This window comes from Megascapheus bottae, chromosome X, assembly GCF_031878675.1.
Source record: "Megascapheus bottae isolate mThoBot1 chromosome X, mThoBot2.hap1, whole genome shotgun sequence".
NCBI classification, from domain to species: Eukaryota; Metazoa; Chordata; class Mammalia; order Rodentia; family Geomyidae; genus Megascapheus; species Megascapheus bottae.
In genome coordinates, this window is record NC_143547.1 from 51,287,096 (window position 1) to 51,313,028 (window position 25,933).

At 37.1% G+C, this 25,933-nt stretch overlaps 1 pseudogene; it reads right to left on the minus strand.

Annotated features, from left to right (window-relative positions):
* The window catches only part of LOC150041080 (charged multivesicular body protein 1B2-like), a 71,974-nt pseudogene that overhangs the window by 1,623 nt on the left and 44,418 nt on the right, over positions 1-25,933 (minus strand).

Consider the following 25,933-nt stretch of genomic DNA (forward strand, 5'->3'; position numbering starts at 1 on the left):
AACTACTCATAAAAGATTTATATTGCATTAGGTACTAAAAGCAATTCAGAGATATTTTAAACTATAAATAAGAGGATGTGGAAATGTTGTATTTAAATTATATGTGTGTGTGTGTGTGTGTGTGTGTGTGTGTATAAAGACATACACACACATATATGGATTTGAATATGCTCAGGTCCTGGCATCTACAGATATTAAGCAATGACTGATGTACTTTTGTAAGGGATTTTTTTGAGAGAAGATGTCATGATGTGCCTATGTAGCACAAGATGGGCTGGTAGCTTATATCTTGCTAGCCTAAATCTCAAGTGCCTCTGGCCTCTTTCTCCAGAGTAGTGAGATCACAGGAATATATATGAGATAACAAGTACATGAGATTACACTTGGCCCTATATTTAGATATGCACTAAGGTATAAGAAGTACTCAGGGGGCTTAGAGTTTAGCCTAGGGTAGAGTGCTTGCCTAGCATGCACAGGGACCCGGGGTGGATTCTTTGGTACCACATACATAGAAAAAAAGCTGGAAGTGGTGCTGAGGCTCAAGTGGTAGAGCTCCAGCATTGAGAAAGTCCAAGTGCAGTGCTCAGGTCCTGAGCTCAAGTCTAGGACTGTCAAAAAACAAAGTACTCAGGGAAAACTTAGCTTTACAAAGTATTTTGTGTTTATGCAGGAAGTTCTAAAATGTGATCACATTTCTACAAGTAACACGATATATGATTCTGAGCAAGCCATCAACTTTCTTGTTGGAGCTTTAGTTTCTCTTGTGCAATTAACTTAGTCATATATGTTTGTAATATACAATCCAAAATCAGAAAATAACAGCACATACTCATGTGGATTAACATTTTTGTCATTTTTATTTTATATCTAAAGTGTAATTATTTTTATTTTGAACTGGTTTTGATTGTATTACATGGTATTTATCTGACTTGCTTTCCTTAAAAGTATAAGAATCAATCATTCCTATTTAGTGATCTAGTTCATTCATTTATTCTTTCAGGGTATTGTAGTACAGGAATACATTAAATTTAAATCATTCTATTTCTAGATACTTATTTTTTCTTAATTTCTTACTATATAGAGAAAGTGCAATAAGTATGTATATATGTATATAGGTATCTTTGTATACACAAAAGACTTTTTAGTGTATACATTTGGAAGTGGGAGTCCTATATTAACAATTATGAAACTGTCATATGTTTAAATGTATTTAACAATATTCATAAAGTAATGAGCACCTGTTCTATGCTAGATAAATATTTTACATATTATGGAATCATTGATAAACAAGTATCTGTGCCAGTGACAGGTAGGAAGGGGAGAGAAACACCACAATTTAAATATTGCTGTGTGGTTTAATTCCAATGAACATAATGAAATTTAATCTAAAAACATAGATAAAATATAGATAAAAATATAGTTTGGCCTAGTAGTAGAGTGCTTGCCTCGCATGCATGAGGACCCAGTTTTGATTTCTTGGTACCACATACATAGAAAAATGCTGGAAGTGGTGCTGTGGCTCAAGTGGTAGTTCTCTAGCCTTGAGAAAGCCCAACGACAGTACTCAAGCCCTGAGTTCAAGATCCAGGACTGACAAAAAAAAATAAAAAAAATTTTAAACATACGGTCAAATTGAAAATATGGGAAAGGATTTGACATAGAGGCAAGAGATCACATTATTATCTCCATCAATATACCAATGACATTCTTTAAAGAAGTAGAGAGAAACCAACCACATAAACATACAAGTAGCTGTAAAAGTGCTGAATAAAAAAGAAAAGCTGGAGCTACTGCAGTGCCCTATTTCAAGACATAATATATAGTCAAAGTAACACAGGCAGCATAGTATGATTGGCCTAAAAACAGGACACATAGACTAATGAAACAGATTGATATCTCAGAAATAAAGCCAATATGTAACTGATTTTTTTTGCCACTCCCAGGGCTTGAACTCAGGGCCTGGGCACTGTAATTGATTTTTGACAAAAGTAAAAAACCAAAATAAATACAGTGGAGAAATGACAGTCTCTCCAATGATTGGTTCCAGGAAAAATAGTTATCCATATATAAAGATCTGAGACTTCACTTTTATATCACCCTGTACAGATATCAATTCAAAATGGATCAAAGACCTAAAAGTATGGAAGCCCTTGAAGAAGACATGGAGAAAAGACTACATATCATTTGTAGGGGCTGTGATTTTTTGGGAATGTATCCTTAAAACACAGAAAACGAAAGAAAATTAGACATATAGAACTATACCATTCACAAAAGATTCCACACAGCAAGTGAAATATTCAATAGTGAAGAGATAACTAACAGTATAGGAGAAAATATCTGCCAGTTATTTGTCTGATGAAGACTTAACATCAAGAATATATTAGGAATTTTAAAAACTGAAAAGTAGACAAATTAGATAATCCAATTAGCAAATGGGGAAAAGACCTACATTTATCAAATAAAGAACAAATGGCCAACAATAGATTTAAAAATGTTCAACATCACTAATCATTGCAGGAATGTAAATCAAAATCAGAATGAGGTATCACATCACTGGATTAAAAATAGCTATTATGAAAAAACAGAGTACTGCAAGTGCTAGTGAGGATGTGGAAAAGGGAATTGTTGCATATTGTTAGTTGGCAAGTAATTTAATTATTATGGAAAATTCTGTGGGACTTCCTCAAAAGCTACAAATATTACCTAGCAATCCCCAGTCTATGATCTAGGAATGGAGCGGTAGATAAGTTGAATAAGGGAAGTCTAGATTTGATGAGTACTCTTCAAAAGATATATCACACAGATTTCCTATTAACATGTACAATTAATACACATTAATAAAAATGGAGAAAGTTAGACCCTCAAGAAAAATGGAATTATTTCAGGGATATTAAAGAACTTTTCTGAATTGTTTATGTTGAAGCACTCAAATAACTGTGTTATTTGCCAAAATTCATAGCATCATCTTCCAAAAGTGTTTAATTTATTAGACACTACTATTTTAAAAAAGAAAAATGAATTTTGGAAAAGAAAACAACATACCATCAGCAGGAATGCCATACATAGTATGGAACACTGATTAACTCTAAATGTAGGGGCAGCATTTTTAGTTGTCATTCTAATTCTTTTATTTTTATTCTTATTTTTTTAATCAGTCGTGGGGCTTGAACTCTGGGCCCAGGGACTGCCCCTGAGCTCTTCAGCTCAAGGCTAGCACTCTACCATTTAAGCCACAGCATAACTTCTGGTTTTCTGGTGGTTAGTTGGAGATAAGAGTTTCATAGACATTCCTGCCTGGGCTGGCTTTGAACCACCATGCTCTGATCTCAGCCTCCTGAGAAGCTAGGATTACAGGTGTGAGCCAATGGTAGCCAGATTTATTTTTTGAAAAATGATTAAGCTTACAATCTAGTATCTGCAGGTGCATAGAGCAACTAAAAATTTTAAAGAAGCACATGCTATGTTAGAAAGCGAGAAGTAACAGATGCATGAAAAAGTGTTCAATATCTTTAGCTATAAAAGAAATGCAAAATAAACATTACATGGAAACCCCATCTCACTCCAGTTAGAGTGGAAGCAATCAAGAAAACACAAAACAACAAATGCTAGACATGGGCTGAGAGTTTGGCCTAGTGGTAGAGTATTTGCCTAGCATGCATGATTCTTCAGTACCACATACATAGAAAAAGCCAGAAGCAGTGCTGTGGCTCAAGTGGTAGAGCTCTAGCCTTGAGAAAGCCCAAGGACAGTATTCAGGCCCTGAATTCAAGCCTCGGGACTAACAAACAACAACAACAAAAACAAAAACAAAAAATGCTAGACAGGATGTGAGAAAAAGGATCCCCCATACACTCTTGGTGGGAATCTAAATTATTGCAGTGCTGTGAAAATTAGTATTGAGGTTATTTAAAATATTAAACATTGCTGGGTGGTGGCTTATGCCTGTAATCCTAGCTACTCAGGAGACTAAGATCTGAGGATCACGGTTCATAGCCAACCTGGACACTAAAGAATGTGAGACTTATTTCCAATTAATCACTAGAAAATAAGAAGTGGGGCTGTGGATCAAGGGGTAGGGTGGTAGCCTTGAGCTGAAGTGCTCAGGCACAGTGCCCAGGCCCAGAGTTCAAGCCCCATGATCCACCAAAAAAAATACTAAAAATAGATTTTCCTCATGTCCTTGCCATAATACTATTGGGTATATATCCAAGAAAGAGCAAATTAATACACTAGAAAGACACCTACATATCCATGTTTATTAACAACACTGTTCATGATAAGCCAAACGAGGGAATTATTAAGGTGATCAGCAACAGATGGCTGGTTAAAGAATCCATATTACTTACACACACACACACACACACACACACACACACACACACACGCAATGGAATACTACACAGCTATAAAGAAAAATAAAATGTTACTTTCAGGAAAATGGATACAACTGGAGGATTTCCTACTGAAGGAGAGAAGCCAAATTCTAAAAACAAACAAACAAACAAACAAAACTGTATGTTTTCACTTAAATATGAAGTCTATACCTAAAATACATACACATGGGCTGGCACGTAAGTATCCATGTAAATAATTACTTTAGAGGGTTAGATATAAAACATGAATCAAGCTTAGAGACTACATAAGAGAAGGGTAGAGGAGAATGGTAAAAGAAAGAAGATGAACAATTGTGTAACCATCAAAGGTGTATATGAGTGCAGCACCAAGAAACAACACAAGACCAAGATTAATATTGGTAGGAAGAAAGTGAAATAAACTCTGTGGACCATTGGGATGGGATGCACCTGGAGGAGCAAAAGGAAGATTAAATACTGTCAAAATACACAATTTGAAACGATGAAATTGGAACAAGAAAGCCAGTTGGTGAAGTTATTTCTTAGAGGATAGGAGCAAGGAGTATGTTAGAGGAAGTCCAATTGATTGGAATACAGAAACATCAGTATAACTGATAGAAGTTAATTTTAAAAATGAAGATGGTATGTACTTGGGACAGAAATACAGAAGGAAGGGTTGGTGCAGAGTAGGGCATGAAGGTACATGGTTATGTAAGATTAAGTAGAGTTGAATGACCTCACCACGAGAATGACTTGAAAAAGGACTGAAGGGAAGAAAGGATGGAGTCAAACAGATGTATGAAGGAAGAACTCCTGGAGACAAAAACTACAAATGGTGGAATGGCTATGAAGCAGAAATATGGATGGTGTGCTCGATAAAAAATAAGGAAATTGCCTGAATAAAATAAAAAGTAAGAGAAAATTATATCAGAAAATCAGTGTGAAGCAATTCTTACAAGATCTTATTACTCAGAAAGTATCTGACTTTTAATCTGGGTTAACATTGAGCCACTGGAAGGTTTTGATCAGAAGTATGACAACTAAACTTATTTTAACAGGATAATCTGGTTGATAAAATGAGAGCAGGATAAATATTACTAAGTTGTATTTACACAATGGATATTACATTTAAATTCTAGACACATATTAACAAGATACAAGTATTTGGGGAATTAGGTACATTCAATCAATTCACTTGTGTTTTAAGGTTTTTTTTTTTATGAAGAAAGCCTTGTGTGTTTTTTAATGTCTCTAGCAAATACTTAAAATTGAGCTGTTCCACAAATGAACCTTCAATTTTTTCTAAATCTACAAAGCATTTTTAAAGGTCATTAAGCCCAACATCTGCATTTTACAGTTACACACAGTGAGGCCCAGGGGCATGAGTATTGTAATCAATGTCCCAAAGTTAATTGCAGAGCAGAGATTAGGAATCCTAGCAGGCTTACTGAAGTTATCATTCCAATTTACTTGTGCTTCTTAAATTCAACTAATCATAAAACCATAACTGAGGATCACTTAAAGTACCTGCAAAAGGAAGATGTGCAGAAAAGAGAGCACTTATGCACTACTGATAGTATTGTAAATTAGTATAGCCATTAGGGAAAACAGTATGTGTGTGCGTCAAAGGACTTCCAAAGAACTACCATGATTCAGAAATCCCACAGTGCAGTAAATGAAAGTAGTATGTCAGAGAAATATCTGTACCTCCACCTTCCTTCCAGCACTAGTCACAATAATGAAGAAATGGAACTGATGATGGGTAAAGGTATGAATGCACAATAAAACAGTATTTTTCCATAAAATACATAAATAGTATCACTTGTGATAATATAGGTAAAACTGGAGACTTATTGTTTAGTGAAATAAGCCAGGCACAAGAAAGACAAATATTGTATGATTTCATTCATATGTAGAATATATAAAAGCTGACCTCATATAGAAGTTGAGAGTAAAATAGCGGTTACCAAAAGCCAGAGAAGGAGGTTCAAGGACTAGAGAAAGAGCCATTGGTGTTACTAATGTAGTCTTGGATCATAGCATCATATTCTAGTGTGCTATTGTATAGTAGAATGAACATATTAACAGTAATATACTGGATGTTTTTAAAGCCAGAAGAAAGGATTTTGAAACTTTGCACCAGAAATTGGAAACGTCTGAGATAGATGTACTTGATCTGACTTGATCATTACACAATATAGACACCTATTCAAACACTATGTGACCCAATTAATACTTACATTTTAAGTTTTATGTAATTATAATAAATTTAATAAAATAGTACCAGTAGCAACAGGGTGTAACTAGGCTCTAGACCTGTGACCTAATATAATAATTTCCAGAACTCCAGAGGAAGCTAGATAATGTAGTCCTCTGATTTGCACTGAAAATCTAGGGACAAAGCAGTTAATTTCCTATTTGTATTTTGCAGTATATTATGTTTATTTAGAAATGAAATGATGGTTTAGATTCACAAATCCCTTGTATTTTGAAGTCAGGTGATTTTCAAAAAGCTACTTTACACAGGAAAATTCTTCTTACTTGTGGTGTTCTTAGAGTTTTAGAGCTACTCATTGTGTCTTCCAATTTGTTGTGTTTGAACATCCAGTGTTTCAAATTGGTGTTCAAATTTGTCCATTAAGGCAGAAACCTGTTAAAAATACATTCATATGAAATCTTACAATGAAAAGATATTATCTATAAAATAATAATGATGAAAAGTCATATTTCTTTTACAATTTCAAGGTTCATAGTCCTCAGTGCAGCATCCATAGACTTAACAACACCTACCGTGGATTTTGCCACCTATTTGGAGTATAACAAAGATTTAGTATACCATGCTACAAACAATGTTAGCATTTTTTATTCTCTTAAACTTATTAGTTACAGATACATTTGTTAAAAGTCTTAGGAGTAAAAATATATCATGCAGTCTGTTCCAGGCATTATATATCACATACCTATGATCTTCTGCTTCATTAGAAAGAAAACACATCTTGGTTTGAAAATCCATTACCACCATAATTTTCCTCACTAAGCACTCTGACATTTTTCCAGTTCAAGAAGGCCTTTGCCAGAAGACTATAAAACTTTGCAATAGATTTATATTTTTGACAACTCTTAATACACTGTAAACTTAAACCAAAAATTCCTATTATTTATAGATATGAAGTCTTACTTTGCCCATTGTTACTGCAGTCTGAACTCTGCCTGCAACAACATCAATCCTAGCACTCATTCTCAAGTAGCTGATTGCTTGATTTTTTTTGACGGATTGCATTTTCAGCATGAATTCTGGCAACTTCTGCATTGCCTTTCTGAATGGCCTGTTTTAATCAGAGCAAAAGCAAAGTACATATTGTTGAAGACAAAGAGAATAAGAAACTGATGAAAACAAAGTACTTAAAAAAGAAATTGACCCCAAGTTAGCCTATAATCTATAAGATCTGCTAATTTACCTTTTAGAGAAAAATTATTACTTAAACTATTAAAATCTTTACATTTTTATCTTTTTTGCCAGACCTGGGCTTGGGCTCAGGGCCTGAGCACTGACCCTGGATTTTCTCAAGGCTAGGGCTCGACCACTTGAGCCACAGCACCACTTCTGGCTTTTTGCTATGTATGTGGTACAGAGGAATCGAACCCGGGTCTTCATGCATGCTAGGCAAGCACTCTACCGCTAGGCCAAACTGCCGGCCCCTAGATTTTTACCTTTTGACTAGAAAAATGTTCATTAATAATTTAAAAATTAGCATATATAGAAAAATTAAAATTAAAAATGCTTATGCTCATATCACTGAGAAATTTCCAGGATCAATATTTTAGTACATAGTTTCAATATATATATTACGACATATGCATTTATTATCAAAGAACACAGAGAACACTGTCTTAGAAGCTGTTTCCATACTTTAGAATCTGTTTTCTCATGTATGAAAACACCTTTTATTTATTTATTTTTATGATTTATTTATTTTTTTATTTACTTTTTATTATTTTATTTTGCCAGTCTTGGGGCTGAACCTCAGGGTCTGAGTACTTTCCTTCGGCTTTGTCAAGGCTAGAGCTCTACTATTTGAGCCACAGCACCACTTCTGGCTTTTTTTTCTATGTTTGTTGTACCAAGTACTCAAACACAGGTCTCTGTGCATGCTAGTCAAGCACTCTACCACTAGGCAAAACTCCTGGCTCCAGGAAAAACCTTTTAGTGTAAAAAATATGTAACCACATCGTTATTTCTAACAAAATCAGGAAAGCGCTCTTCACTTGTACATCAAAAAGCCAAGGAGTTTTGAGAAGTGGAGCCCAAAGTATGTAATGTAATAGAAGCCTATCAAATGATTTCAGGGGCCAAAAATCAGTGAGATCAAGTATGCCAAACATGACAAAATATTTGGCAAAGTGACTTGGGAGGTCACTGTGACTACTGAACACAGTCCCAGAATAAGTGAGAACAGCTGGTTTAACAAGCTAAAGAGGGGAGAGAAATTTAAAAATTCAATGTAAGTACTTTTATGCATTTCAGGGAGGAGACAGTTAATGAAACATAGATGTATTTTAAGGTTGAATAAACTTAAGAGCATAATTTTGGCTGAAGTCAAGGAGCCAGTGAAGACAGGAAGGTAGAGAACTCAAGATAAGGAAAAGGAGATGGTTCACGAAACAAAGGCCCAGGGCAGAAATAAAGATAACTGAAGAGAGGAAGCAAGTCATAATATTCAACGCATAACCTATAAAAGTAAGAATATTGATGGGAGGGGTTGTGTGGGACAAGATGGGGGAAAATGATGAAAATGATGATATTGATCAAGATGCATTGTACTTATAAGCAGATTTGTTGAATGGCAACCCATTCCTACAACTATGTAAACATTTTAAAATGTGAGAAAGAGCTTGGGTATCAGGCTGGCAAAAGGGAGAACAGGCTAACTTTTGAAATGAAAGTCGAAAAGTAAACGTATGTATAAAGATATATTTAGGGCCAGGAGTTTGGCCTAGTGGTGGGTTGCTTGCCTAGCTTGCACAACACCCTGGATTTGATTCCTCAATACCACATACACAGGAAAAGCCGGAAGTGGTGCTGTGGCTCAAGTGATAGAGCACTTGCCTTGAGAAAGCTCAAGGATAGTGCTCAGGCCCTGAGCTCAAGGCCCAGGACTGGAAAAAAAAATAAAAGATATAGTTTAGTTGAGGATGTTTTGGTTTTAGAAGAGAGGGATCAATAGAAACTTGCTTCTGATGCTTCAGTTTCCTTAAGAAAGCAGATAATACGTCCATTAAGGAGGTGACTAAGTCTCTTTGGGCTGTTTGGGATGGGGTGGGGGGAGGGAAATGTGGACAAAAACATGAGAAGGAGTATCAATGTGCAAGAAGTAATGTACCTACTACCTGACGAATGTAGCTGTAAACTCTCTATACCTTATCGCAACAATAAAAAGAAGCTTTGAAAAGAAAGGAAGGAAGGAAAGAAGGAAGGAAGGAAGGAAGGAAGGAAGGAAGGAAGGAAGGAAGGAAGGAAGAAAGAAAGGAAGGAAGGTAAGAAAGGAAGAAAGAAAGAGAGAAAGAAAGAAAGAAAGAAAGAAAGAAAGAAAGAAAGAAAGAAAGAAAGAGAAAGAAAGAAAGGGCCAGGAGTTTGGCTTAGTGGTAGAGTGCTTGGCTAGCATGCACGAAGACCTGGGTTCGATTCCTTGGTACCACATATATAGAAAAAAGCTGGACGTGGTGCTGAGGCTCAAGTGGTAGAGCTCTAGCCTTGAGAAAGTCCAAGGACAGTGCTCAGGCCCCGAGCTTAAGCCCAGGACTGGCAAAACAATAAAATAAAATAAAATTTAAAAAAAGGAAGAAAGAAAGAAAGAAGAACAGAAAAATATTATAGGGCCGGGAGCGTAGCCTAGTGGTAGGGTGCTTTCCTAGCATGCATGAAGCCCTAGGTTTGATTCCTAGGTGCCATACATTCAGAAAAAAGGCAAAAGTGGCACTGTGGCTCTAGTGGCGGAGCACTAGCCTTGAGCAAAAATTGTCCAAGGACAGTGCTCAGGCCCCAGGACTAAAAAAAAAAAAAAGAAAAAAAAAGAAAATAGTAGAAACTAAATGACATAAATAATAAAACTTTATTTCTCACATTCTAGAGGCTGTGAAGTTTAAGGAAAAGTATTTCCAGGTTTGTCTGAAAAGGGCCCATTTAGTATTTCAAAGTGCTTCTGTGTTGACATATAATAGGCACTTAAGAGCTGGAAATATAACCACCAACAAACTTTTAAACATAGAAACAATGGCATTATTAATTATGTGAGGCAACTAAATAGACACTTGGTTTAAAATGTGACAGATGTTAATTTTTTCAATGTAAAATACAGTGTATACAGTTAACCACCTTCAATGTAATTAACTGTACTTTCAACATAAATAGTGAGACTATTAAAAGTGTTCTACCTTCTTAATCTTGGTTTTTTCAGCTTTTTCTTCTTTATCACATTTCTTGGCATTCCTATTAAGTTCTTTTGCAACAAGTTTCAAGTTAAAAAAGTGTTCTGAAAACATAGGTTAAGGCTATTCAAAGAGCCATGTTCCCAACACAACTAACAGCAAATGTGATATTACCATTACAGAAATTATCCAAGAACGTATGTAATTTAGATCAACACTAAAAATCTTTTTTGAGGATCTAGAAAAATGTATACCTCCTCTATTCTTGCTTTCATTCAAAACCAAAGTAAGATATCATATATATATATATATATATATATATATAAATTGTAAAGGAAAAGAACACTTTTCTTTTTTTAACTTTTTTTCTTCATACATTTTTATTGCAATTAATACAAGGGTTACATTATATTCACCAGATATAAAGTACATTAATTACTTCACAAACATTGATACCCTTTCTCATGTCTTGGTCCCCATTTCCCTCCCCCCACCCTCACCCCTCATCTTGTTTCCCCCTTCCCTATCCTATTTCAAATAACCAAACAAACATATATACAATATATCAGATAACAAGGCAAAATACTGTAACCATATGAGATAACCAAGGGACAGCAAAAGAGATGAGAGATAACATAGTACATTAAGGACAACAATCACTCATTATATGGCTTTTGTTTCTATATCCTGGAGGTCCTCTCATTTAGTGTCATACTATATGGCCTTATATATCTAGGTTTTCCTCTATTGTAAATCTCTGCTAGGAGAAAAGAACACTTTTCTATGTGAAGAAATTTGGCAGATAGCACCTTAACTAAGTTTAACACCATTAATAACATATTTTTTGTGGCAGTCATGGGCCTTAAATTCAGGACCTGTGCATTGTCTCCGAGATTTTGTGTTCAAGCCTAGTGCTCTATCACTTGAGCCACAGCTCCCTTTGTGGCTGTTTGGTAGTTAATTGGAGATAGTCTCATAGACTTTCATGCCCGTGCTGGCATTGAACCATAAAACTCAGGTTTCAGCCTGAATAGCTTGGATTATAGGCTTGAACCACTGGCACCTGGCAATAGTAAAGCTTTTTGTTGTTGTGTTGGTCCTGGGGCTTGAAATTAGGGTCTGGATGTTGTTCCTGATCTTTTAATGTTCAAAGTGAATGCTCTACCACTTGAGCCACAGCTCCACTTCTGGCTTTTCCTGGTGAATACCTGAACATAAGAATCTCATAGACTTTCTTGTCCAGGCCGGCTTCAAACAAAAATCCTTAGATCTCAGCCTCCTGAGTAGCTAGGATTACAGGTGTGAGCCATCAGTGTCTGGCTAATAGTAAAACTTTTAATATAATTTACCGTCTGAAATGAAGATCTGAGAAGGTATACACAGCTATCACTTCCATGGTATTATGCTAAAAACATAACTTCAGTCTGCATCAGACAATCCTGAAGTGAGAGACATTTGTGTATTCAGGTATCAAATTCATGGAAAGCTAGTAACAGTTTAATAATAACTCTCCCCGATTCGAGAACATAGGTAGGATGATAAAACACAACATGGTATCCTGGATTTTTCCTTGAATGCCAAAAGTATATAATTAGAAAAACTGGTAAAGTCCAAGTAATTTCAGAAGTTTAGCTAACAATATTGTAGTCATTGATTTTTTTTTGCTGCTATTTATACTACCATTATATATGGCAGCATTAGTGGAAACTTGGTAAACAGTTTATAATAACTTTACTTTTCTGCAACTTTTCTTCAAATATAAAATTATTTTCAGATTAAATTTTGGGCCAGGAGCATGGCCTAGTGGTAGAGTGCTTGCCTAGCATGCATGAAGCCCTGGGTTTGATACCTTGGTAGTACATACAGGCCCTGAGTTCAAGCGCCAGAAAAAAGATTAACTTATTACTAAAAATACAAAAGTTATTAAAATAAAAAGAAAGATATTTTGTTCAATAAAACCTCAGTGAGCAATATGATGAATATTTTCTTTGAATTTTTATGCCATATAAATGATTATCAGATATATATATACACACAGAGAGAGAGAGAGAGAGAGAGAGAGAGAGAGAGAGAGAGAGAGAGAGAGAGAGAGAGAGAGAGAGAGTTTTGTGATACTTAGATTAAATTTGCTTTTGTATACTTGGTATTTCTTTGAGAAATCTACAAACAATGGAAAGTGCAGTTTTCTGAAAGGTCACATAAATGCAGTTCAAATGGTTCAGGATATAAGAATGCTTTGTTTTATTTACCAATGCTAGTAGACTATTTTATTCATCTCTCAACGATTTCATGCTTCTAATCTAACACCTTACTTTAATGAGAAAGATGAACATGCTATCTTGAGGAGTATTCAGGATATAAATTGGAAGTACAACTAGATTTGTTTAAGAAATAAAGCATGTGAATAAATTTCTGGGCAATTTTAATATAAAGTACCATGAACATTTATAAGATTTGATAATTTCAGCCAGATGTAATTGCATCTCCTTTTATAAACATAGCTATTTTTCTAAACTCTTTGGGTTATATAACTCTTTGTTTCAAGGTCATTCTGTGAATTCTAGAACTTTCAGCAGCATCACTGCCTTTTACCCATTAGGTGTCAGTAACATTCCTGTTTCCCCGTTATACCAACTTCCAGATACTACCAAAGGTCACCTAGGGTAGGAAAGGGAAAATTAAACTAATAAAAATGATAATCACTGCTACAGATTAAAAGAAATGATATAAATTTTCTTCATTTCTTAAATAATCTCCCCTTAAATATACTTACATAACTCAAATGCTGGTGAACATGAGGGGAAGGGAAAAATTGTGGGTGGGAATGTAAACTAGTGCAACTATTATGGGAAAAATTTGAATGGAGGTATCTCAAAAACCTAAAATTAGGTCAACTGATATCATTCTTCAGTGTATCTGAAGAAGTATAAGATAATACACAGAGAGATACCTGAATATCCATGTGTATTTTAGCCTGTTCACAATAGGAAACTGCTAGTGTTCAGTGAATTGATAAAATAGTGCACATATTTACTGTGTAATATTACTCATCCTTAAAGAACAATGAAATTATGAGCCAGGAGCCGGTGGTTCACATCTGTAATCTTAGCTACTTAACAGACTGAGATCTGAGGATCATAGTTCAAAGCCAGTCTGGGCAGGAAAGTCCATGAGACTCATTTCCAATTAACCACCAGAAAACTGGAAGTGGCGCTGTGGCTCAAGTGGTACAGCACTATCCTTGAGCTGAAGAGCTCAGGGACAGCCCCCCATGCCAAGGGTTCAAACTCCATGACTGACAAAAAAAATCAAATTATGCCATTTGCAAGAAAATGAATGCAACTGGATGCTATCACATTGAGGGAGATAAATCCAGCCCCCAAAGTCAAATATCTCATTTTCCCTCATATGTGAAATCTAGTCCTAAAATAATGATGGCAACAACAACAATAACAGTAATATTGATATAATGGGACATATGTGTATATAGATGACTGCTTGAGTGAACCAGTGAGATCTAGGAAGAGAAACGGAAGGATATAAAGAAGATCAAAGTATTACAAATATATGTAGAGAGACTGTGTATGAAATTCACTAGAATGGGACAAGCAAGAGGAGTTATACAATTTTTTTTAAAGATGGGAAATATGCTCAAAATAAAATGAGGAAAGGCATGGGAGAAATGGAAATATAATAGGGGAGGTAAACTTGCTCAGCAAACATTTTGCACTTCTATAGAATTATCATAATGAGGGCTGGGAGTTTGGCCTAGTGGTAGAGTGCTTGCCTAGCATGCACACAGGCCCAGGTTCAATTCCTCAGTACCACATACATAGAAAAAAGCTGGAAGTGGTGCTTTGGCTCAAATGGTAGAGCTCTAGCCTTGAGAAAAGTCCAAGGACAGTGCTCAGGCCCTGAGTTCAAGTCCCATGACTGGCAAAAAATATTAAAAAAAGAATTATAATAATGAAACTCTTGTGTTACTGTGGGATTAATTCTAATTAAAACTAAAACTATGACCTGGAGTATGGACTGGTGGTAGAGTGATTGGCTAGCTTGAATGAAGTTCTGGGTTCAATTCCTTGAGGCCACATACACAGAAAAAGCTGGAAGTGGTGCTGTAGCTCAAGTGGTAGAACATTAGCCTTGAAAATGCCCAGGGACAGTGCCCAGCCCCTGAGTTCAAGCCTCAGGACTGGCAAAAATAAGTAAGTAAGTAAGTAAGTAAGTAAATAAATAAATAAATAAATAAAAGAAAAAAAGAGAAATAAAACAGGTTTACTGTATGTAAGTTTATTTGAATTAGGGATGGGAAGGGGAACAACAAAAGGATGAGACAAAGGACAAGGGTGAACCAATACAACAGCGATACTCACAATGAAATATGTTGGAAATGAACTTTACAACTCGGGGCAGGGGGTGAAAGGATAGGCAGTGGGAGAAAAATTTGGGAGGATGTAACTATGTTTAAGAAGAAATGTCGGGGCTGGGAGTTTGGCCTAGTGGTTAAAGTGCTTGCCTAGCACGCACGAAGACCCGGGTTCGATTCCTCGGTACCACATACTTAGAAAAAGCCAGAAGTGGTGTTGAGGCTCAAGTGGTAAAGTTCTAGCCTTGAGAAAAATCCAAGCATATTGCTCAGGCCCTGAGCTTAAGCCCAAGACTGGCAAAAAAAAAACAACAACAACAACAACAACAAAAACCATCTACGGGCCTGGAGTTTGGCCTAGTGGTAGAGTGCTTGCCTAGCATGCACGAAGACCCAGGTTCGATTCCTCGGTACCACATACATAGAAAAAAAAAGCCAGAAATGGTGCTGAGGCTCAAGTGGTAGAGCCTCTAGCCTTGAGAAAGTCCAAGGACAGTGGTCAAGCCCTGCGATCAAGACCACAACTGGCAAAAAAAAAAAAAAAGAAGAAGAAATGTCCCAGGCACGATGGCTCGTGCCTGTAATCCTAGCTACTCAGGAGGCTGAGATCTGAGGATCACAGTTGAAAGCCAGTCTAGGCACTAAAGTCCATGAAACTCTTATCTCCAATTAATCATTAGAAAATGGAAAGTGATGCTGTGGCTCCAGAGGTAGGGTGATAGTCTTGAGCTTTGTAACACCTCTGTATATCACCCTAAAAATAAAGTTACATAAAAAATAAAATTTATTAGTGAATGCCTATTAAAAATAAAAATTTAAAGATGCTAGGGAAATCCCAGAGGACAGAACTATGGAGGAAAATGAACCATTAATAGTAACCAAACATTTGAAGCCCCTGAAACCTTCTATGGTAAGGTCTTCCAGCTGAGCTTTCAAAATAAAAGCATACCATTCCTTTAAAGTTACATTGTTTGCATAAATTTACATAAAGTAATAATTCCTAATAGTAGACAAAGGAAGAAAAATATGATTGTCTTTTGGGGCCTTGGTTAAGTGTAGTAACAACCACTGGAAATACCTTTACATTGATTTGGAATTTAAGTGTAAAATAATCTAATAAACTAATTTAAGATGTTATTTAGTTTTGATCATTTAAAAATTTTATTGCAATGATGATGTACAGAGTGGTTATAGTTACATAAGTCAGGTAATAAGTATTAGTTCGCCCTTTGTCCTACCATTTCTGTGCTTCCCCTTCCCCTCCCCAAGTCAGATAAACTTATATACTAGACAATGGGTACCAAAGTAAAACAGAGACAAAAGAGAAATAACCAAAAAAAGGAAAGAAAAAAAATCTATAAACAGTACAGTAAGAAAACCTCTTGTTGCCCAGCGTGGGTGGCTCATGCCTGTAATTATAGCGTATTCAGGTGGCTGAGAATTTTAATATCGCAGTTCAAAGCTTGGGCAGGAAAGTCCATGAGACTCTTATTTCCAATTAACCTCCAACAACCAAAAGTGGCGCTGTGGCTCAAGGAGTAGAGCCCTATCCTTGGGCTAAAGAGCTCAGGGACAGTGCCCAAGCCCAGAGTTCAAGCCCCACAATCCACCCAAAAAAAAAAAAAAAAAAACCAACTCCACAAAACAAAAAAAAAATTCTAGTTTCCATTTTTTTAGAGTTCATTTCAATAAGCATCATTTTATATGATCATATGTACATAGCTATTGAGCTCTTGTGATCCTCTCCTATGATTATCCTCCTTTGATCTCACTGTGTGAATGTTTAAAGGGCTTTAAAATATTAATTCAATATGATCCTAAATTGGAGACATCCTCGGCCTAGGAGTTTCAGGATCCTAACAGGTTTAAATGAATAGTGAAAGTGAAAACTGTATAAACCTGAAGAAAAAAAGAGTGAACTGCAATGTAGGTCTGAGTGAAGATGGGAATAAATCCAGTAGTCAGGAGGATATGATTTGAAGCTAGTGGAACAGAAAAATTTATGAGGGTCTCTATCCAAAATAACCAGCAATAACAAGGGATCCAGGTGTAACTCAAGGGATAATAAGTAAGACTAGGAAGCATGGGGCCCTGTGTTCAAACCCCAACACTAACCAAGAAAACGAAGAGTTGGGAATCCCCTGCATTGTTGGTTCACACTTGCAATCCTAACTACTCTACAGGCTGAGGATCTAAGGATTTAGGGTCAAAGGCAGCCTAGGCAGTCAAATCTGAGACTCATTTCTAAGAATCCAGTAAATAGCCAGAAATGAAGTTGTAAGTGGTTGAATGACAGAAGGAAAAAGCTAAGCATGAGCTTCAGGTCAAGTTCAAGCTCCAGTACCAGCATGCATGCAATTTCATACACACATGCACACATACACACACAAGATTAAATTAAATACAATAATATGAATTTGGATTTCCACAAAAACATAAAGTTGGCAATCAAGGAGAAATTGTCTGTGCTCTCCACAAATAATGAGAGGAATGAAACCCATTCATACAGCAAAAAAAATCTGAAATAGGAAAAGACAAAATATATCTACTCCTAGAGACACGATAGTAAACCTCCAAATGTCGACTAAAATAACTTTAAAACAGGCCAATCTGTAACATCTAAAGATCTAAAGTCAGACTGAGCAAAATTTACAAGCAATACACTTAACTTTGAAAATATATACAATCAATAGATGTAATTCAAAGTAAGTAGTTGCCACCAACACCAAAATTGGCAATTACTGAAGCATTGCTTCTAGGATAACGTGAGTCCACATTGCCATCAGTTGATCAATAATGTAATTTTATGTCTATTTCTAGTAACGTATCTCATTTAATATTCATTACCATTTCATTAACATTGAAATCACAGCCAATAACACTATAATTCATGGCCTCAAAAAAGCTTATCTAAGACATGTTATTTTTTCCATAAGGTATTACAGATCCTTTCTACAACAAGGAACACTAGCCAGAGCTTCAGGCAATATAGTGGAATACCATTTTAAATATGAAATCACCAACTAAAGGCACAGAGATATAAAAAATGGGACACTAAGTAGGTAACAAAATACATTTCCTTATGGAGTATTCATTTTTTTCATTCTCAGGTAGGAATATACATATACATCTAGTGAGTTAAAACTTTTACTATTCTGATTGGGTCCTAGAATGACCATTAAAGTATCATATATATTGATTATCTGGTTGCAAATTTTATCACGTAAACAAATTTTCAAATACAGAATCTGTGAATAATAAAAGCCAACTGTTCCTGGGTCTTAAACTCAGGGCCTGAGCACTGTCCCTGAACTTCTTTTCTCAAAGGAAACGTTCTTCTCTACTACTTGAGCCATAGCTCACAGCTCCACGTAGGGTTATTTTTATGGTTAATTGGAGATAAGAATCCAAGGACTTTCCTGTTCAGGCTGACCTCAAACCACAATCCTCAGATCACAGCCTCCTAAGTAACTAGGATTACAGATGTAAGCCACCAGCATCTGGTATCAATTGTATTACTCAAGAACAAAACTAGGTGTGACATAATAATTATGTCTGATATAAAGGTTTATTGAGCATGGAGACTACTAAATACAGTTAAATCCAAAGAAATGCTGGTTACACAAGAGAATCACAAGGTTTACACCAGAAAAATTTTAAGGCATAGACCATAAATACACAAGGAAAATGGTAAAACATAGAATTAGAAAAATGAATCAAAATATTTTAAAACCTTTGTGTTATTTGGAAGGATAGTATTTTTCACTGATTTTGATACTTAATAAGTATGTTAAAATAACAGGTTAGGGCTAAAGTAGTAGTATATAATTTCCAGGTAGTAATGGGGAAAAGAGTAGTAAATCACAGACAGAGAAGAATCAGAGAAATGATACAATAAAAGAATAAAACGGGGGCCGGGAGTTTGGCCTAGTGGTTAAAGTGCTTGCCTAGCATGCATGAAGACCCGGGTTCGATTCCTCGGTACCCCACATACATAGAAAAAAGCCAGAAGTGGTGCTGAGGCTCAAGTGGTAGAGCTCTAGCCTTGAGAAAGTCCAAGGACAGTGCTCAGGCCCTGAGCTCAAGCCCAGGACTGGCAAAAAAAAAAAAAAGAATAAAACATCCCCCAATGTCAAAAGGAATTAAGAAAATAATGAAGCTGGGTATTGGTGGCCTACACCTGTTATTATATACATATCATATATATATATCATATATATGAAGTTGAGATATGAGGCTCATGGTTGGATGCCTGACTAGGCAGCAAAATCGATAAGACTCATCTCCAATTAACCATCAAAACTGGTACAATCTTGAGTAAAAATGGCAGGGACAGTGCCAGGCCCTGAGTTTAGGGCTTAGTTTGGAACACACACACACACACACACACACACACACACACACACACAAAATAATAATGAAATAAATCATACCTCCGTGCTTTAAACTGGACCTTAAAACTACAATGGCATAGAAAAAGTAGATGTCAAAGACAGAAAAAATTGAGATAAATACTACCTTAAAAATAGCTTTAATAGTTATCAATAAAAATCCAGCAATATCACTCTTAGGCATATATCCAAAGGAATGTAAGTCAGCATATAATACAGGTACTTGTGCACCCATATTCATTGCATATTGTGCACAAAAATCAACAAGCCAGATGCCATACAAATGATGGATGAATTAAGAAATTGTGGCATGTATACACAATATTATTAACTTATTAAAAAAAGACTGAAACGATGTCATTTTCAGAAAAAGGAATAGAAGTAAAGATCATGTTTAAGCAAAGTAAGCCAAGTTCAGGAAGAAGAACATACATTTTCTCTCATATATGTTTGCTAAACACTGAAAGGATAACCATATATGTATACACACACAAGATCGTATATATGTGTATATAATGTGTTTGTAATTGTGGGACTGTTTTAGAGGAGTTGAGGGGGAAAAGAAGAAAATGCTATAAAATGAACAATACTGAAATCCATTGCCTCTTTGAATGAAGACAGCAAATTCAAACTCACTGAAAGCTTTTAAATAATAGGGGTAGTGGAAATGGAGGAAGTCAATTTCATTCAGTTACAGTGTGTGCATATGTGAAATATTATAAAATCTATATGAGCAATTAGCATACACTAAATTAATGAATGGTAACAATGTAAAACAGGTCCTGTCTAGGGTGTGGATACTACAGAAGAAGGGTGAACGTGGTCAAAGGTTTTTCTTTCCGTTTTTTCTTTTTTTGGTTGGTAGTGTGGCTTGATCGCTGGGCCTGGGCACTGTCCCTGCTTGAGCTCTTAAGCTCAAGAATAGCGCTCTACCACTTGAGCTATAGCACCACTTCCAGTTTTCTGGATTGGAGATAAGAGTGTCATGGAATTTCCTGCCTGGGCTGGCTTTGAGCCTCGACCCTAAGATCTCACCCTCTTGAGTGGCTAGGATTACAGGTATGGGCCACAGGTACCTGGCAGTCAAAGAATTTTATGTATGTTTATGCAAATTGAAAAATGAAGCTTGTAGATTGGGTTGGGAACAAGGCAGGATAAGAGACAATGATGGGCTGAGCATGGGTGGCTCATGCCTGCAGTCCTACCTATACAGGGGGCTATTTGAGGAATACCATTTGAAAGCAGCAAGGGAAGAAAGTCTTTAAGACTAATATCTCTGATTAAACACAAGTGCCACAAGTGGTGTTGTAGCTCAAGTGGTAGAGGGCTAGCCTTGAGCAAAAAAATATTCAGGGCCTGCCTTGAATATTCCAGTTCAAGTCCCAGGAGTAGCACAGAAAGAAAGAAGGAAAAAAAAGAAAGAAAGAAAGAAAGAAAGAGAGAGAGAGAGAGAGAGAGAGAGAGAGAGAGAGAGAGGGAAGGAAGGGAAAGGAAGGAAGGAAGGAAGGAAGGAAGGAAGGAAGGAAGGAAGGAAGGAAGGAAGGAAGAAAGATAGTGGATGGAAAATATGAATGTAATCCATGTGTTGATTGCAAGCACTACCAAAAAAAAAGCCAGAAAAACAAAAACCTCCAAACCAAAAATTCCTCAGGGCCTAGTGCATGCTTAGTTTGTTTGCCTTCTAGGCATGCCTACAGCCTAGCCTTTTGCTGTTTCTTTTGGAGATAGAGTCTTGCAGTTTTCTGCCTGGGCTGGCTTCAAATTACTGTTCTCCCAGATAGTAAAGATTACAAGTATGAGCAACAGTACCTATCTGATCAAAGTACATTTTATGCATATATGGTCAAGTCAAAATGAAACCTCCCTGTACAACTTACTAAGGTTAACAAAAATTTATTCCAAAATTTAAAAATTGTGTCTACTTACAGTTAGAGAAAAAATAACTACGGACCAGCAAGGGTGGCTCAGAACAGTAATCCCGGCTACTCAGGAGCCTGAATTCTGAGGATTACAGTTTGAAGGCCACTTGTACAGGGAAGTCCATGAAACTCTAATTGCCAATTAAGTTCCAAAAAGAAGTCCACAGTGAAGCTGTGGCTCATGTCATAGATTGACAGTGTTGGCCTTGAGCAAAAAAGCTTAGGACCAGCACAAAAAAAAGAAAAAAAAAACCTGCTGCATCTTAATACAGCAGAATTACACCCTTTGGATGTATTTTAGATGGTGATAAAAAGGAGGTATGAAATTACCCTCAAGAAGTTTATCTTTGTGATTGTTGTTCTTAATGTACTATGTTATTTCTTTTCTTTTTTTCCCTACTGGTTAATCTCATGTGGTTACTCTATCTGACTTTGTTAGCTGGCATATAGTACATATGTTTATTTATTTATTTGAAATACAGAAAGGAAGGGGGAACACAAGATGATTGGGAGGGGGTGGGGGAGAAATGGGGACAAAAACATAAGAAGGGGTATGAATGTGCAAGAAGTAATGCACCCACTACCTGATGAATGTAACTGTAAACCCTCTATACATTAACCTGACAATAAAATTACAAAAAGAAAGAAAAATTAGTCACCCTAAGCTGGGTGCAGGTAGCTCATGCTTATAGCTACTCAGCAGGCTGGGATGTGAGAATCACAGTTAAAAGCCAGCTCAGGCAGGAATGTGCATAAGAAATTTATCTCTAATTAATCACAGAAAAAGCCAAAAGTGGAGTTGTGGCTCAGGCCCTGGATTCAAGTCCCATGATAAACAAGTTACCCTAGAATCTGCTCTAGAATGAAACAGTAGTACCAATATTCAACTTCTCTCTTGTCGGTCTCAAAAAAATGATTACTCCTTGTGTATTTCAGGGAGGTCTAGTTTAAGATCAGAGAGTCTCAGTTGAGATAAGAATTGAAAGCAATTTTAAAAATCATTTGTTAGGTGAGTCATGTTGTAATCCTAGCTATTCAGGAGGCTGAGATCTGAGGATCACCGTACAAAGCCAGCGCCTGAAGAAAAGTCCATGAGACTCTTATCTCCAAATAGCCACCTGTGGCTCAAAGTGATAAGAGTGCTGGCCTTGAGCTGAATAGCTCATGGACAGCACTCAGGCCCATAGTTCAAGCCCCTCGACTGACAAATGTATTCGTTAGTCTTCTTATTTTATTGATGTTTATAAAAACTGACTCCTAGAGATGGATTACTGAGAAGTTGCTAAATACATAAACAACACAGAACTTGAGTCCAGCTCAACTCAACTTTGGTGGATTTCATTATATTTATATGTATATTCATATATATGTACAAAATACACACACACAAACATACATACATGTATACAGGGCCCTCTGGATCTCAGCATTCAGAGTAGCTAGAATTAGAGGTATGAGCCACTATTGTATATGTTTTCAGAATTTAAAAATGTAAAATAATAATTATTAGTCATTTCCTCATTTTGTGGGATTTGAAGACAAAAATGATTTATCCTCCAGAATTTCACAATCTACTAAGGTGGACAAATAAACATGATCACAATGGTGGTAGGGAGAATTAAACGGATAAGAAAAGAAGTGAACAGTAAAAAGTGGTGGCAAATGATACTCCTGATTCTCAGGTTTGGGGAAGAGCAGATAGAAGATGATAAAGGAAATATCCTATAAATGAATCATATTTGAATCCAATAATTACATGAGTTGAGAATGTCGCTGTGAGGAGGCTGAGATCTGAAGAGTATGGTTCAAAGCCATCCGAGGCAGGAAGGTCCATGAGACCCTTGTGCCTAAACTATTCATCAAATAGCTAGAAGTGGAGCTATGACACAAATGGTAGAACACCAGCCATAAATGAAAAAGCTAAGGGACATAAACCAGGCCCTGAGTTCAATCCTTAGTATAAATACCAAAAAGTTAACAGAAAAAGTAACAATGACAGAAGAAAATAAAAAAGAGCAGGAAGAACAAAGAGTAGGCAATATCCTTTATTTCTTTCTTAAAAAAATAGTTTCAGTCATAATTAATGCAGCCGTAGTCTTCAGAAACTGTAAATATAGCTGTTAAATATGTGTAAAAAGACTATATGAAAACTAGATGGCCATTCAAATTTGTTTAAGTGAGATATACTTAATATACAGCAATAAATTCAGCATGTCTAACTGTCTGGAGAGAAGTCAAAATGATACTGATAACTCAATTATATTATCATACTTAGTGGTTTGATGTAGCACAACAATGATAGTTTCACGTTTTTGTTTGTTTGGTTTTTTTTTTTTGGCCAGTCCTGGGGCTTGAGCTCAGGCACTGAGCACTGTCCTTGGGCTTTTTCAAGGGTAGAACTGTAATACTTGAGCCACAGCACCACTTCTGGCTTTTTTCTATGTATGTGTGTGCTACTGAGGAACTGAACCCAGGCATGCTAGGCAAACCCTCTACCACTAGCACACACTTCTGGCCTCTAAAATGTGCTATTTTTATCCTTCTTCACAACACAATAAACTGTTCAAAATATTGTTAGTATGAGTTAAACATAAAATATCCTTCTGCATTTTAAGATAAAGGTAGTGACATTAAAAAAAAGGGGAGGAGGAAAGGAGGAGGAGAGGAAAAAAAGAGGAAAGACAAGGAAAGAAAACGAGAAGGAAGGAGGACGAGAAGAGAAAAGAAAGGAAAAGGGAGAGAAAAGGAAGGAGGTACAAGTAGGAAAATGGAGAAGAAATAATAGAAGGAGGGGGGAGTATCAGAAGGAGAATAAGGAAAGAGCAAACGAAGAAAAGGAAAAAAGGAAGAGGAGGAGAGAACTAGAAGAAAAGAAAGAAGAGAAATGGAAGTTTGAAGGAATACGGAAAGGGAAAAGAGTGAAGGAAAAATAGAAAAAGAATAATGGTAATAATAAGAAGGAGGCGGAGGAAGATTGAAGAGAAGCCGAGGAGGAGGAGGAGGAAAGGTGGAGTAGGAGAAGGAAAGAGCACAGAGGAAGGAAAGAGAAGGTAGAAGAAAAAGAGCGTGTAGGAATAGAGTAAAAAGTGAGGAGGAGGAAGAGGGGAAGGGATAGTTGGAGGAAGAGTGGGGAAGGAGGAGGCGGAGGAGACCCAAAGAGACAAAACTAAGCCAAGGAGTTTTTAAGAGTTACCAAACCAATTGCTATTACCCATATTTTATAATCTAACATATTTTCTGTTAAGCCAATTTCTAGAAGAACAAAGACTTTCGGTAATTTGGAGCCTCAGATGGTGGCATTTTGGTAGGGAAATATTTTATTTATGTATTTGTCATGGTTTTACTTAGTTTGGTTCAAGGTTTAATCATAAATACAGAACAGCAGAGCTCGTGCTTTTTTACAGGTTTGGGAACTACAAGAATTTTTTAGTATGAAACGAACAAATTTCTCATTAGAAGGCGTGTGGGTAGCTGAGGATCCATGCAGAAAAAGCAAGTGCAGTCCGCTACCCGCTATGTGCTCCGGAATCACAATTAAATAAAGACTACGACTTCTCCCCACACCTAGGAAAGCCTCCGTGCCCGCTGAGCTCGGTTTGCTACGCAACACATTTCCCATCAGTTTCGATTCAGACAGCTTCATTCTCCAAAAATACAGATGGCCAAAGTCATTAATAATATCGTATCGATGATCAATAATCTTCCAGCAGCCCAGCTACTCTCCCAAAGCACACCCACTGCCCCCCCCCCCCCGCCCCATCTACGATGGCGGCAGGTGTCCATCTGGGGGGGGGCGGATTAAAAACGAATAAAGAAATAACAGGAGAAAGTAAGCGGGTAGAGGCGGCCAAACTGCGTCTTAAAAGGTCAGGACCCCTCCCACTCGCCTCCCAGGGCCGCAGCTCCCCGCCCTCCTCACGCTCCCTGAGCCTGTGCCGGGGCAGCACCTTTGCAGAAGGGAAAGGATACTGTCCGTATTCCCGCGATCGCATCGTGCGCACGCAGAGAAGCGACACCCGGCGGCGGCCGCACAACTTGGAAAAAAAAAAAGCGCGTCTCCGCCAAGCCCGCGCTTTTCTCCAGGTGCGGGTGTGGAGTCGACCTCTTGGATCAAGCCGCTTGCGTGCGCTTGTGGGCTTCTAACCCCACTTCCTGTTTCTGTTTTCCTCACGCGAGCAGAGATCCTGAGAGCCTCGAGGGGGCGGAGCTGGGGCCACGCCAAGATGGCTGCAGGGAGAAGCAGTACTTAGGAGAGTAGCAGTCGCTTGGGGGCAGTGGAGGATCAACTTTGCTGTCCACTTCTTGGATCTTCATCGGCCTTTTCAGGTGCTTTAATGGGTGGATGGGTCTTTAAGCTAACTCACTACCGTTGAGCCGCTGTCCTCTTAGATTGTCCTGCCAAGGAGAGTGGCCCTTTGTCATCGGCCGATCCCTCCCTAACTGGGGACGGCCGGGGGGGGGGGGGGGAGCGGCGGG